This window comes from Ranitomeya variabilis, chromosome 6, assembly GCF_051348905.1.
Source record: "Ranitomeya variabilis isolate aRanVar5 chromosome 6, aRanVar5.hap1, whole genome shotgun sequence".
Taxonomy (NCBI): Eukaryota; Metazoa; Chordata; class Amphibia; order Anura; family Dendrobatidae; genus Ranitomeya; species Ranitomeya variabilis.
In genome coordinates, this window is record NC_135237.1 from 379228581 (window position 1) to 379241060 (window position 12480).

At 42.5% G+C, this 12480-nt stretch overlaps 1 protein-coding gene across 6 annotated transcripts in view; it reads left to right on the forward strand.

The window, feature by feature from the left end:
- ZNF516 (zinc finger protein 516) overlaps nucleotides 1-12480 on the forward strand; it is a 240105-nt gene that overhangs the window by 116424 nt on the left and 111201 nt on the right. For 5 of the 6 annotated variants that reach the window (XM_077270080.1, XM_077270077.1, XM_077270076.1 and 2 more), the window contains exon 2: nucleotides 2130-2222. The exons of the other annotated variant lie outside the window; for it this stretch is intronic. The gene's annotated coding sequence lies outside the window, so the exon portion shown is untranslated. The remainder of the gene's footprint in view (nucleotides 1-2129; nucleotides 2223-12480) is intronic. 6 annotated transcript variants of the gene reach the window in all.

Genomic DNA, 12480 nt, shown 5'->3' on the forward strand with positions numbered 1-12480 from the left:
GTACAAGCAAAATGAGTCTTTTAAACTGAAGGTGGCTATAGACATGCAGTTGGAGAGGTGTTCTTTCCATCAACCCTCAAGCATTTAATAAAAGAAATGAACAACTGCGGCTTGTCACAGCTATGCAGAGCATTTTATGTCCCTGGATCAGTTTATAACGGCATGAGATGTCTTGATGCTTTAAATATATATGGCATGCATAGCTCCCAGAACGTAAACTGAGCCGTATGATGGAGATTCCCACCACAGGCTAACACGGTGCGTATGAGCCTGCTCGGAGCATGGTGGCTGCTGGGTATGTCCTGCAGCTGTTACCTGCAGCGATCAGAGATGCAGGTACACTGCCGTGATCAGCTCTAAAGGTTATTGTCCTTTTCAGTGAGTCACTTTTATTAAAATAAGCATCACCGAAAAAGGCAGGTCACAATTGGCGATGAGCGAACGTGCTCAAATTGGGTATTATTCAAGCATGCTCGTATGCTAACCGCGTGTCTTCAGCGTGCTCGAAAAATATGTTCTAGTCCATGCTCCTGCATGTCCCGCAGGCAGGGATTCCTAACAGACACATTCGGTTAGCACACGAGCAGGTTTAGATAACGCCTTATTCGAGCACGTTCGCTTATCACTAGTCACAAGGTATTACAGGATCCGTCAGCCTCACAATAAAGGTAGAGGCCGCACAGGAGCAAAATATTGACGAACCAACCACTCACACACCTACCATTAATGGATAGGAGGGTGGGTGTGCTGCCTACATGCTGTAGTGCATTATTATTGTGAAGAACATGTACATTCTTCAGACGTTTCCACTTGGAAGAGGCTCAATACTTGCAATGCAATTCAATGAGACCGCTAAAGATCTGTTGTTTTTTTTTTTCATTTTTGTGCTTTTGCTGCATATAACACTTTAGTTGTCTTCATAGCTTAGTCGTGTGAAAGAAAAAAAAAGTCTGAAAATCCCTCCAGCCGCTTCCCCAATAAAAATAATAAAAAAAAAATGCTCAGAATGTTGCTGGCGGGAAAAAGTGTCTGGAAACAACAACAAAAAATGCTAGCAAAAGATGCTTTAAGTTTGCCAGTTCAATGGAAGAATGGAAGGTCTCCTGAGGCGGTCAGCTGGCATTTTTCACCCTTGGAAAAACATGCAGTGTGGACGTTCCCTAAAGGTGTGCGTCTCTTCACTTGTTCATATTGTGCGGAAGGCTGCCACACGCTTCCACTTCTGAATCGATGATGCCCACCAAAATTGTACAACGTAACATACACCGAATGCGTACAAAGAACCTGAGTAAGACCCCTTTCACACATCAGTTTTTTGCCGTCAGTCACAATCTGTTGGCTCGACAGATCCATCGCAGATTGTGAAAAAATGATGTGATTCGTTTTTTCGACGGATCTGACTAGCGGATCTGGCTAAATAAATCGGAGCATGCTCAGTTAAAAAAAACATGGAATCCGTCTCCGGATTCCGTCATTTGACGGATCCAGAGCCCATAGGCTTCCTTTCGAGCAAGCGACAGACGGCGACGAAGCCATCGCTGTCCGTACACAAAAAACGTTACTTTGTCCGTTGTCTCTGGCCGCCGGACAAACCATTTTCCATGGATCCGGCGATCGACGGATGAAACGTGAGGCCATCCATCGCAATCCGTCGCTAATACACATCTATGAGAAAAAAACTGATCCGGCGGCATCAGTCTCCTGATTCGTTTTATTCAAAATTCGACGGATTGTGACTGATGGCAAAAAACTGATCTGTGAAAGGGGCCTTAGGTGCGCAGTTTTGCAGAGGGTCCGGGTCGTCTGGCCTAAAGTAAGGTACATAAACTATTCCTGGGCAGCGCACTGCGAGAACGGTTTTGTCTTCATCAGGTCCAGTCATTCTGCTCTGCCATTTCCTATGATTGCAGGGTCCAATAGAGGCAGTGGTCTGTGACTGTAATGGCATGGGATTATATCCCTCACATAGGCGACATACTGTGCTGTGCTTTTGTATTTTAGGCGTATTACTTTTAAGACATAACTCTTTAAATTGCTTTTAAATTATAGTAAGTTAGTAAAACATGAAATGTTGCCATAAAGTTTAGATTTGTATAAATTTGTAATCCACTGATGTTTTGCTTTTTCAGCTTCAATAGAGAATTTCTTGCAGTCCCACTATGGCAGAAGGTCCAGTTTCTTAGTGTGGAAATGGACGGAGACAATCAGTACTTCAATTCAAGGTCAGTTTCCAGAGCTCCCAGCATACAATAACAAATGTTTCCAGTAACCGTATATTTGATATAAATGGAGCAGCTATTTTTATTATGGCACAGACATTTTCTTTATTTATGTATCGAGGCATTTGTTAGTATGTCAGTCTTGGGCAATTCTTAGCAGCAGGTCATTAATCCAGAAATTTTGCAAAAGCCTACCGTAGACGTCATCAGATTTACATCATAGGCTCCCATTCATCAGACTGAGGTCAAAAGTGTGTTCTTTCAGCCTCCGTATGGCAGGTATGCGCTTGAATACCGTTTGTGTAACTGCGTAGGTAAGTGCAGAAGAAACTTCTTTTTCTGTTCAGTAGGTCCCTATGGTAGATGGATGTCTCTGCATCCATCCTCACATTTGCTCGACATTATGCACAAACTCCTAACTGTATGTGTCTGACAGTAGGCTTAAATGTAGTCTGGACCTAGCCTACTCTATTCTCTTTGGTCCTCGCTTAGACCTAGCACAGGCCACTTTGTGCTGAACACAGGAAAGAGACCTCTCTGTTCCACCAGCAGCTGCAGCAGCAGTGATTGACTGCAGTGGTTAGGTGACTTGAGTAGTGCGTCATTGGATGTTTTCTGATGGTGGTGTAAAGTGATGAGCGAGTATACTTGTTGTTCGAGATTTCTCGAGCATGCTCGGGGGTCCTCCGAGTATTTTTTAGTGCTCGTAGATTAAGTTTTTCTTGCCGCAGCTGAATGATTTACGTCTGTTAGCCAACATAACTACATGTGGGGGTTGCCTGGTTGCTAGGAAATACTCGGAGGACCCCGGAGCGTGTTTGAGAAATCTCGAGTAACGAGTATATTCGCTCATCACTAGTGGTGTACTGTTCAATTCACCTGACCCCTGCAGAGGTCCTACTGCTGGTGGAACAGTGGCGTCGACGCTGACCACGGAGTGGCTTGTGCTGGTTCCAGGAGGTAAGTATCAATACGTTTGTACTGCTAAAAGCCCCTGGGACCGTTTTTCTTTTTGCCTGGATAACCCCTTGATGTAATTTAATTGACCTAAGACTGTAAGGGCTCATTTATGTTTTTGTTCAGGAGCCATTTACTTAGTGCAAAGAACAGAATCCTATCCAGTCCTTGTTTCAAAGACTAGGGGAACATGTTGGTATTTATGCACCTTGTCTGAGACTTTCTGTCGTGCAATTATTTTAGGGTAAGTTCACACTGGGAGTTTTTGCTGCATTTTTTTCTGAGCAAAACCTGATTTCTTGGCAGGAAAGAAGCTGCTGCAAAAACACAGGTTTAGGTACGTTTTTTGTTGCGGTTTTTTGGTGCTTTTTTTTGGGGGGGGGGGGGGGTGCTAACTTGCCTCTCTTTGTGCATGCTAATAAAGTTGAGTTGCTGTCCATGACTTTTCTTCAGCATAAGGCTGCAAATAATGATACCTGCGTTTTGGCTGCATTTTTTATGCTAATTTTCAGCTGCTTTTTAGGGTAAGATCACAATGGGCGTTTATGCTGTGCTTTTTGCTGTTTTTTTTATGCTAATTTTCAGCTGCTTTTTACAGTACCAGCAAAGCCTATGAGATTTCAGAAATCTCATGCACACACATTGTTTTTTTTGTCATCAGGATTTTGTGCTTTACTGCTTTTTTTGAACATAGAGCATGTCACTTTCAGCATTTTTGCAGCGTTTTTCACCTATTGGCTTGAATGGGTGTTGCAAAAACGCAGCAAAATGCAGGTATCATTATTTGCAGCCTTTTTGATGCCAAAAAGTCATGGACAGCAAGTCAACTTTATTAGCATGCACAAAGAGGCACAATTGAGCCCCAAAACCACAACGAGAAACGCACCTAAACCTGCATTTTTGCCTCGGCTTTGCTGCCAAGAAATGCGTTTTTTCTGCAGCAAAACCGGAGCAAAAACTCCCAGTGTGAACTTACCCTTAGAGCTGTGATTTTGCTGTAAAATAAAACTGCTAAGTTGCAAGCGACATGCTTGATTGAAGTCTTTGGCAAGTGAGTTGTTTGCTACAGAAAATCCAACTTATTTGGAAATGTTTGCCACTCTGTGTTCCAGTCGCAGGTCATAATGCGACGCCAGAGTAACACCATTGGATGCGATGCCACCATACGACACTGCGATTTCAGTGATGAGCAAAAAATATCGCTGTGCTGCCCTAACATTAATCTGCAGTGTAACCCTCTCATTAATTTAAAGGGAAATCACCCGAAAAACGGAGTAAAGGGAGGGGCATAACTTTATGTACCATAAATGCTTCCTGTGCAACCTCTTTTCCCATGGGGCCACTTTCTCACCAGCATTTACTAAGCTTACACTGATAAGTGCATTTACAATGTTTCTTTGTGATGAAAATATTGCTTTCCTGCGTCATCTTCTCTACGTATAGAACCAACTTTAGGACAAAAATCTGCCCATGGTGATAAACAGCTGGTGCCTGGGACCATCTAGAGTTGTACTAGGTATAATAACTGTACATGTTACCTGCCTTTTAGTCTGAATGGTGGTTTGTTAATTATAGTAATGCCTTATTTTTATCCTGAAGGGTGCCTTCTTTCAATATGCAGCAGTTTTTCTAGAGACTAGCCTTCGCAGTACACCATATGGAGGTACCAAAGAGTCCCATGACTGTCTATATGCTCACATACACGACCTAATGTTTGTAGTGAGGAAGAGGAAAAACCTATAAGGAGACTTGTATTGGGAGTCCAGCAGTACTTTAACAAGTGTAGAAACTTGTTAAATCTTTTTTTTTTTACTTTTCAGATTAGAAATGTCCTAATTGTTTTCTAGGTTCAGATTTCTGCTCCTGGTCTTGTGAAGTCCCGTGCTTTATTACATTCCTGTGCTGGATTATCACACAGTGGATCTAGAGAGGACCCATAAACAGTTCAAAAGTGGCCAGTATTTTCTCTTATTTTATTTCTACTCCTCCCCTGAAAAGTAACCTTTTTTTTTTATTTTTTCTCATATTTCCTCCATATGGATTCAGGGCTATGGGTCTTATTTAATGCTACCTTCCATGGACTTTACGAAGGCGTCCGAGCTCACCTTTTATCTGCGGGGCGATTTTTAGACTGTTCTGCGTGATTACCCTGTGAGCACCGCTTCCCCCTGATAAAAATCAGTACTTAATTAAGACACTATGTTGCATGTTTAAAATAAAATACAAAAAAAACACCCCACAATAATTAAAGCCGCAGCAGTAACTAAATAAGAGCAAAATCTGCCCTCTTTTGACCTGGTGAAAGATCCTCTCTAATCCCTTCATGACATGTGATGTACATTTATGTCAAATATTGTATCCCTGACTTTAGTGTGGGCTTGCAGGTTGAGCCCCCATCTTTCCTGGCAGTTGATGGCTGATTTAAATGAGCCATTAGGGTATGTTCCCCCAGTCAGTAAAAGCTGCCGATTGGACGCTGTGTACATCCGCAGCGTCCAACCCGCAGTGGCCAGATGTTACAGCATAGTGGATGGGATGTGAAGAAATCCCATCTGCACTATGCATGCAGGGATGCCTCCGGCTTCCCTGCGGAGATGGACATGCAGCGCGTCTTTCGAGACCGCAGCATGTCAATTTATCTTGCGAAGACGCTTAGTCTCCACAAGATAAATTTCCCGTCCAATGTATTGGCGGAATCGCCTGCGTTCAGAAGCCGGCAGCGCTTTGAACGGAGCAGACATGTGCTGCGTCCAAAGCGCTGCCGGTTCCTGGGAACATACCCTGATGTGTCTTGAACAGCCTTTATGTGCCATTATACATATATTTGTGGAGAATAATCTGGAAAGGTGATTTCTCAGAACATTAGACCGGCGTCTGTAGCTGTAGTAACACGACCGTGAGCAGGATTGACATTTTCCAATCTGCCCCATCTTCTCAGTCCTGGACGTCCTGCACATGAGAAGAAGATGCTGCAGCGCAGGAACCGTCAATTACGCCCCAAGGTGGTATGATTACCGCTATTGAGGCCGGACCAGCCTTGGTGAGCAAATGCCTCGCTAGACTAGTCTGCCTTCATTTGCTTATGGTGAACAGCAGTTTATAAATTAATTTTCCACAAATATGTGCCTAGGTAAGTACAAATAAATACAGTGTAGTGTCAGAAAAAGGCTGTCAATTGTAATGTTTAATAGTGCTAGTGACCAATTCCCTTTAAGGAAACAAATGATTTAGTTTTCCCACGATTCTTCTTCCCTTATGTCATGTTCACAAGGGTTTAATCATCAGAGTCCGATGTTCTTAGTGTTCGTTCTCTCTAAATATGAAAGTGGCCACTGTCTTTGGCTTATGAAATGTGACTGGAGTAGTACTGAGGCTGACTATACACATGCAGCAGCTGTCATCTGATCACTTGTATGACTGACGGCTCCCGTGCCACCATAAACATGCAAGCTTGGCCCAGCATGCATGTCTGCTTTAATGGGGACAAGGAAGTAATGGATGTAGCGGCTATGGATCTGTTCTGATGCTTTGCGCTGGTCTCTTAGCAGTGACGAGCAGCCCTCTCCTTATGGGTATAGCGGACTCAGAACTATGACCCTGATGTGACAATTACTAGCAGCCAAACAGTACCACTTGCCCTAAAACTAGAACAAACCTATCTGAAAGCTAGGGCAGCATGGTGACAGATCTACTATGCTCACTTTATTTATGGAATATTGGATTTTCAATCTGTGACGTGTTGACAACCTTTTATGTATTTGAGCTATGAAATGGATCTGTTGCCAAACTTTAGAAGACAAATTGCATGTGCCATTAATAAAGTCTCTTAAACCGAATGAGGCTGGTGTACTTACTTATTAATTCCATGCTAGAAAAGTTGTTTTATCCATTAAGCTTTTGAGTCGAGCCAGATTCTTAACATGCTTAGTTTAATATCTGGCTAATACAGCCATTCTGGCATAGATTTTCAGAGTAAGTGCACATGGATCATCAGGTCTATTTAATAGTTAATATCTAATAGTTAATGTTGTTTATATTGTGAATATCTGGTGAGAAAGTAATTTAACATGGGGTTAAATAGGCCCTATCATAAATGTATGATTGCAGGGACCCTGAGAACAGGGGCCTCAGTCCTGTGTGAATGAAGCATTAATATACATTTGTGATTACTGCTCAGGTAAGTCTCCGTAGAATGTATCCAAGTTAATAGAGCATTGTTCACATGCTTGGTAATGTTTCATTCACAAATGGGACTTTAAGATCTCTGTAGATCACTTGAGGTCTCTGCTGCTGCTCCCATTGGAAATCATACATTTATCATAGTAAAAGGGCATGTCCCATGAACACATTCATCTGTTGGAGCCATTTCAGCAGAAACACCTAATCTTCATGATGGAATTATTTTAAAGGGAATTTGCAGCTCGGTTTTTGCCATCTAGTCTTAGAGTTTAATGTAGAGACAGGGACCCTGATTCCAGCGATGTCACTAACTGGGCGGTTTGCTGTAGTTTTTATAATCTCCTTCCAATTTAAAACAGTGACTTTATCATTCGAGGACTAGTAAACCTGCTGCCGTTGTAGTCCTCCATATTCATGTTCTCTGTATGACTCGCCCCTTTCACTGATTACACTGCATAGGCAGAAAGCTGCCAATCAGTGGTGTCGGCGAGGTTGTACTGAGCTCAGCACTCAGAGAACTGATAGATCTGCAGCAGACTACGGATTTTATCAAAAGTGCAGCAGGCAGCCCAGCAAGTGATGCATCAGTGAAACATTATGCTGCTCACAGATGGGAATCAATAGCCTGGTGATCCCCCCATAATAAGCCTGATATTCCTGGGTGACTCTGCTGTACCTATTATCACAGTTAGTTGCGGTCTGGTAGTTGGAGCTTTGTTTTCTTACTGTGCGTATGAACAAGCTGCCTTTGGCTTTCATTAATTGGCCCAATACTGACAGCAGGTTTATACTGGGAGGGTAGCAGACATCCACTACATAAGTTATTTTATTTAATCAAGTACATAACTTGCAGTTTGTGATTGGTGGAAAGAATGCAAACTGTATATTTATGCAAAAAATGTACCTTTTCTTGTTTTTGTTATCAGAAGATTGACATTTTTTAATTTTTTTTCATTTCTTGTATTTTTATTGTATTTTTTCGTATTTACACTAGACATAGTATTTCCTGCATCTCTGCATGGGGAATACAGCATTTTGCGATCCCATTTTGAAATGCAAATATCCATTTAAATGTTTCCATTTGCAAAATAACCTCTGCCCATTAGATTTCCAAACACTAGTTGGAAAACAACCTTGAATAGCACGCCTTTTATGAAAGTACACTTCACTTTTATAGAAAGCTATATTTTCCTCGATGCTTTGTCGGCATGGGATAATCTTTGGCACTGCTACTTTTTATTATTATTATTTTTTTTTTAATGCTGAGAGGCAAAGAAATATTTGAAGAAGTACATTATGCTAGTAAGGCTGCTTTCACACTAGCGTCGGTACGGGGCCGTCGCACCGATGCCTACTGTGAAAAAAATGCCCGACGTAAGGTCCGGGGAGGAGGGGGCGGAGTTTCGACCGCGCATGGTGGACACGACGTGCAAAAAAATGTTACATGTAACTTTTTTTGTGCCGACGGTCCGTCATAACACGACCCAACCGTCGCACGACGGTTGCGACGTGTGGCACTACATCGCAATGCGTCGCTAATAATATTGAGAAAAAACGCATCCTGCGGGCTACTTTGCAGGATGCGTTTTTTCTCCACAACGACGCGTTGCGACGTGCAGTGCTCGACGCTAGTGTGAAAGTAGCCTAAGGCCTCTTTCACACTTCCGTCTTTCAGCTCCTGTCACAATCCGTCGATTTTTTGAGAATGCAGGATCCTGCTAAAAAAATTGCAGGATCCTGCATTTTCTCATAGACTTCTATTAGCGACGGATCACGATGCGTCGCATCCGTCATGTTTTGGCGGACCGTCGTCTGGAAAAAACATTCAGTGTAACGTTTTTTGTCTGCGTCGGGAAAACGTGTAGCGACTGATCCTGTGTCATAACGTTGTTGACTAGAATGGAAGCCTATGGACGCAGGATCCGTCACACACTGGAATCCAGCGACAGATCCAGTTTTTACCCTCTGAGCATGCCCGGAATGCCGCATTCTCTCTCTCTCTCTCTCTCTCTCTCTCTCTCTCTATTTACCGCATCTAATGAATAACTATTGGTGAAACTACGCAGCAGATAACTAACATGCTGCAGCACGTAATCCTGCACCGCGGGTGAGTTTGCGCAGTGTTAAATAGTATCACAGTGGGTGTGGGATTTCTAGAAATCCCACCCACTGTGCTTCTAAAGTAGATCGCAACGCAGGTGAGAGGGAGACTCCAGAATCAACAATGCAGCTACAGGGCATGCTCAATGTAAAAAACCGGAATCGGTCACCGGATTCACTCATTAGGCGAATCCGGCGCCATAGGCTTCCATTATAGCAAAAGCTGCATGGCTGGCTGTTTTTTTAGACGGACACAAAAACATTCCTTTGTGCGTTCTCTCCGGCTGCCGGACCGTCATTTTTTGACGGATCTGACGAAAAACGGATGAAATGTGTGGCCATCCGGCGCTAATACAAGTCTATGAGAAAAAATCGGATCCGGCGCCAAATTTTGCCAGATCCGTTTCATTCAAAATTCACCGGTTTGTGCCTGACTGCAAAAACCTGACGTGTGAAAGTAGCATTAGGACCCCCTGCACAGCAGCTGTGTGTGCGTTGCCTGGGCATAGTAAATATCTGTGGTTAGTTACAGCATCTCACTTCTCTTATTTTCCCCTCACTCCTCTTATTTTCCCCCTCACTCCTCTCATTCCCCCCTAACACTTGTCATTTCGACCTCACATCTGTCATTTTCCTATCAATCCACTATTTTCCCTCACTCCTCTCATTTTGCACTTACACCTTTTCATTTTCACCTCACACCCCTCATTTTCACCGCGCACCTCATTTTCCCCTCAGTATATACATGTTTGTCATCTCCCTTATATATAGTATACACCTGTATGTCATCTCCTGTATATAGTATATACCTGTATGTCATCTCCCCTGTAAGTAGTATATACCTGCTGTATGTCATCTCCTGTATATTGTATATACCTATGTGTCATCTCTTCCTGTATATAGTATATACCTGTATGTCATCTCTTATGTATATACTATATACCTGTATGCCATCTCCTCCTATATATAGTATACACCTGTATGTCATCTCCTGTATATAGTATATACCCGTGTCCTCTCCCCTGTATATAGTATATACCTGCTGTATGTCATCTCCTCTATATACCTGTGTTATCTCTTTTATATAGTATATACCTGTGTCATCTCCTCCTGTATATAGTGTATACCTGTGTCATCTGCTCCTGTATATAGTATATATCTGTGTCATCTCCCCTGTATATAGTATATACTTGTGTCATCTCCTGCATATAGTATATACGTGTGTCATCTCCCCTGTATAGTATGTGTCATCTCCCCTGTATAGTATATATGTGTGTCATCTCCCCTGTATATAGTATATACCTGTCATCTCCTCCTGCATATAGTATATACATGTCATCTCCCCTGTATAGTATATATGTGTCATCTCCCCTGTATATAGTATATACGTGTGTCATCTCCTCCTGTATATAGTATATACCTATGTGTCATCTCCTGTATATAGTATATACCTGTCATCTCCCCTGTATATAGTATATACCTGTATGTCATCTCCCATATATAGTATATACCAGTGTGTCATCTCCTCCTGTATATGGTATATATACCTGTCATCTCCCCTGTATATAGTATATATCTGTCATCTCCTGTATATAGTATGTACCTGTATGTCATCTCCTCCTGTATATAGTATATACCTGTGTCATCTCCCCTGTATATAGTATATATGTGTGTCATCTCTCCTGTATATAGTATATATCTGTGTGTCATCTCCTCCTGTATTAGACCTTGTTCACACGTTATTTGGTCAGTATTTTTACCTCAGTATTTGTAAGCTAAATTGGCAGCCTGATAAATCCCCAGCCAACAGGAAGCCCTCCCCACTGGCAGTATATATTAGCTCACACATACACATAATAGACAGGTCATGTGACTGACAGCTGTCGTATTTCCTATATGGTATATTTGTTGCTCTTGTAGTTTGTCTGCTTATTAATCAGATTTTTATTTTTGAAGGATAATACCAGACTTGTGTGTGTTTTAGGGCGAGTTTCATGTGTCAAGTTGTGTGTTGAGTTGCATGTGGCTACATGCATGTAGCGACTTTTGTGAGATGAGTTTTGTGTGGCGACATGCATGTAGCAACTTTTTGTGTGTCGAGTTGCATGTGACAGGTTAGTGTAGCAAGTTGTGTGCAGCAAGTTTTGCGCATGGCGAGTTTTGCGCGTGGCGAGTTTTATGTGTGGTGCGTTTTGAGTATGTGCAAGTTTTGTGTGAGGCAACTTTTGCATGTGTTGCAACTTTTGTGCATGTGGCAATTTTTCCGCATGTGCAAGTTTTCCGTGTGGCGAGTTTTCCATGAGGTGAGTTTTGCATGTGTGGCGAGTTTTGCGTGAGCCTAGTTTTGCATGTGGCGAGTTTTGAGTGGCGACTTGTGTTTCGACTTTTATGTGGCGAGGTTGGTGTATGTGTGGTGAAATGTGTGCTGAGGGTGATATGTGTTCAAGCACGTAGTAGTGTGTGGCACATTTTGTGTGTGCGTTCATATCCCCGTGTGTGGTGAGTATCCCATGTCGGGGCCCCACCTTAGCAACTGTACAGTATATACTCTTTGGCGCCATCGCTCTCACTCTTTAAGTCCCCCTTGTTCACATCTGGCAAGCTGTCAATTTGCCTCCAACACTTTTCCTTTCACTTTTTCCCCATTATGTAGATCGGGGCAAAATTGTTTGGTGAATTGGAACGTGCTTGGTTAAAATTTTGCCTCACAACATAGCCTATGACGCTCTCGGGGTCCAGGCGTGTGACTGTGCAAAATTTCTTGGCTGTAGCTGCGACGGTGCAGATGCCAATCCCGGACGCGCACACACACACACACACACACACACACACACACACACACACACACACACACACACACACACACACACACACACACACACACACACACACACACACACACACACACACCTTTATATATTAGATATATATTTATAGAGAGAGAGATATATAGATATATATACATACATAGATATATATAGATATATATATATATATTTATATTTGTCTAAGGGGTACTTCCGTC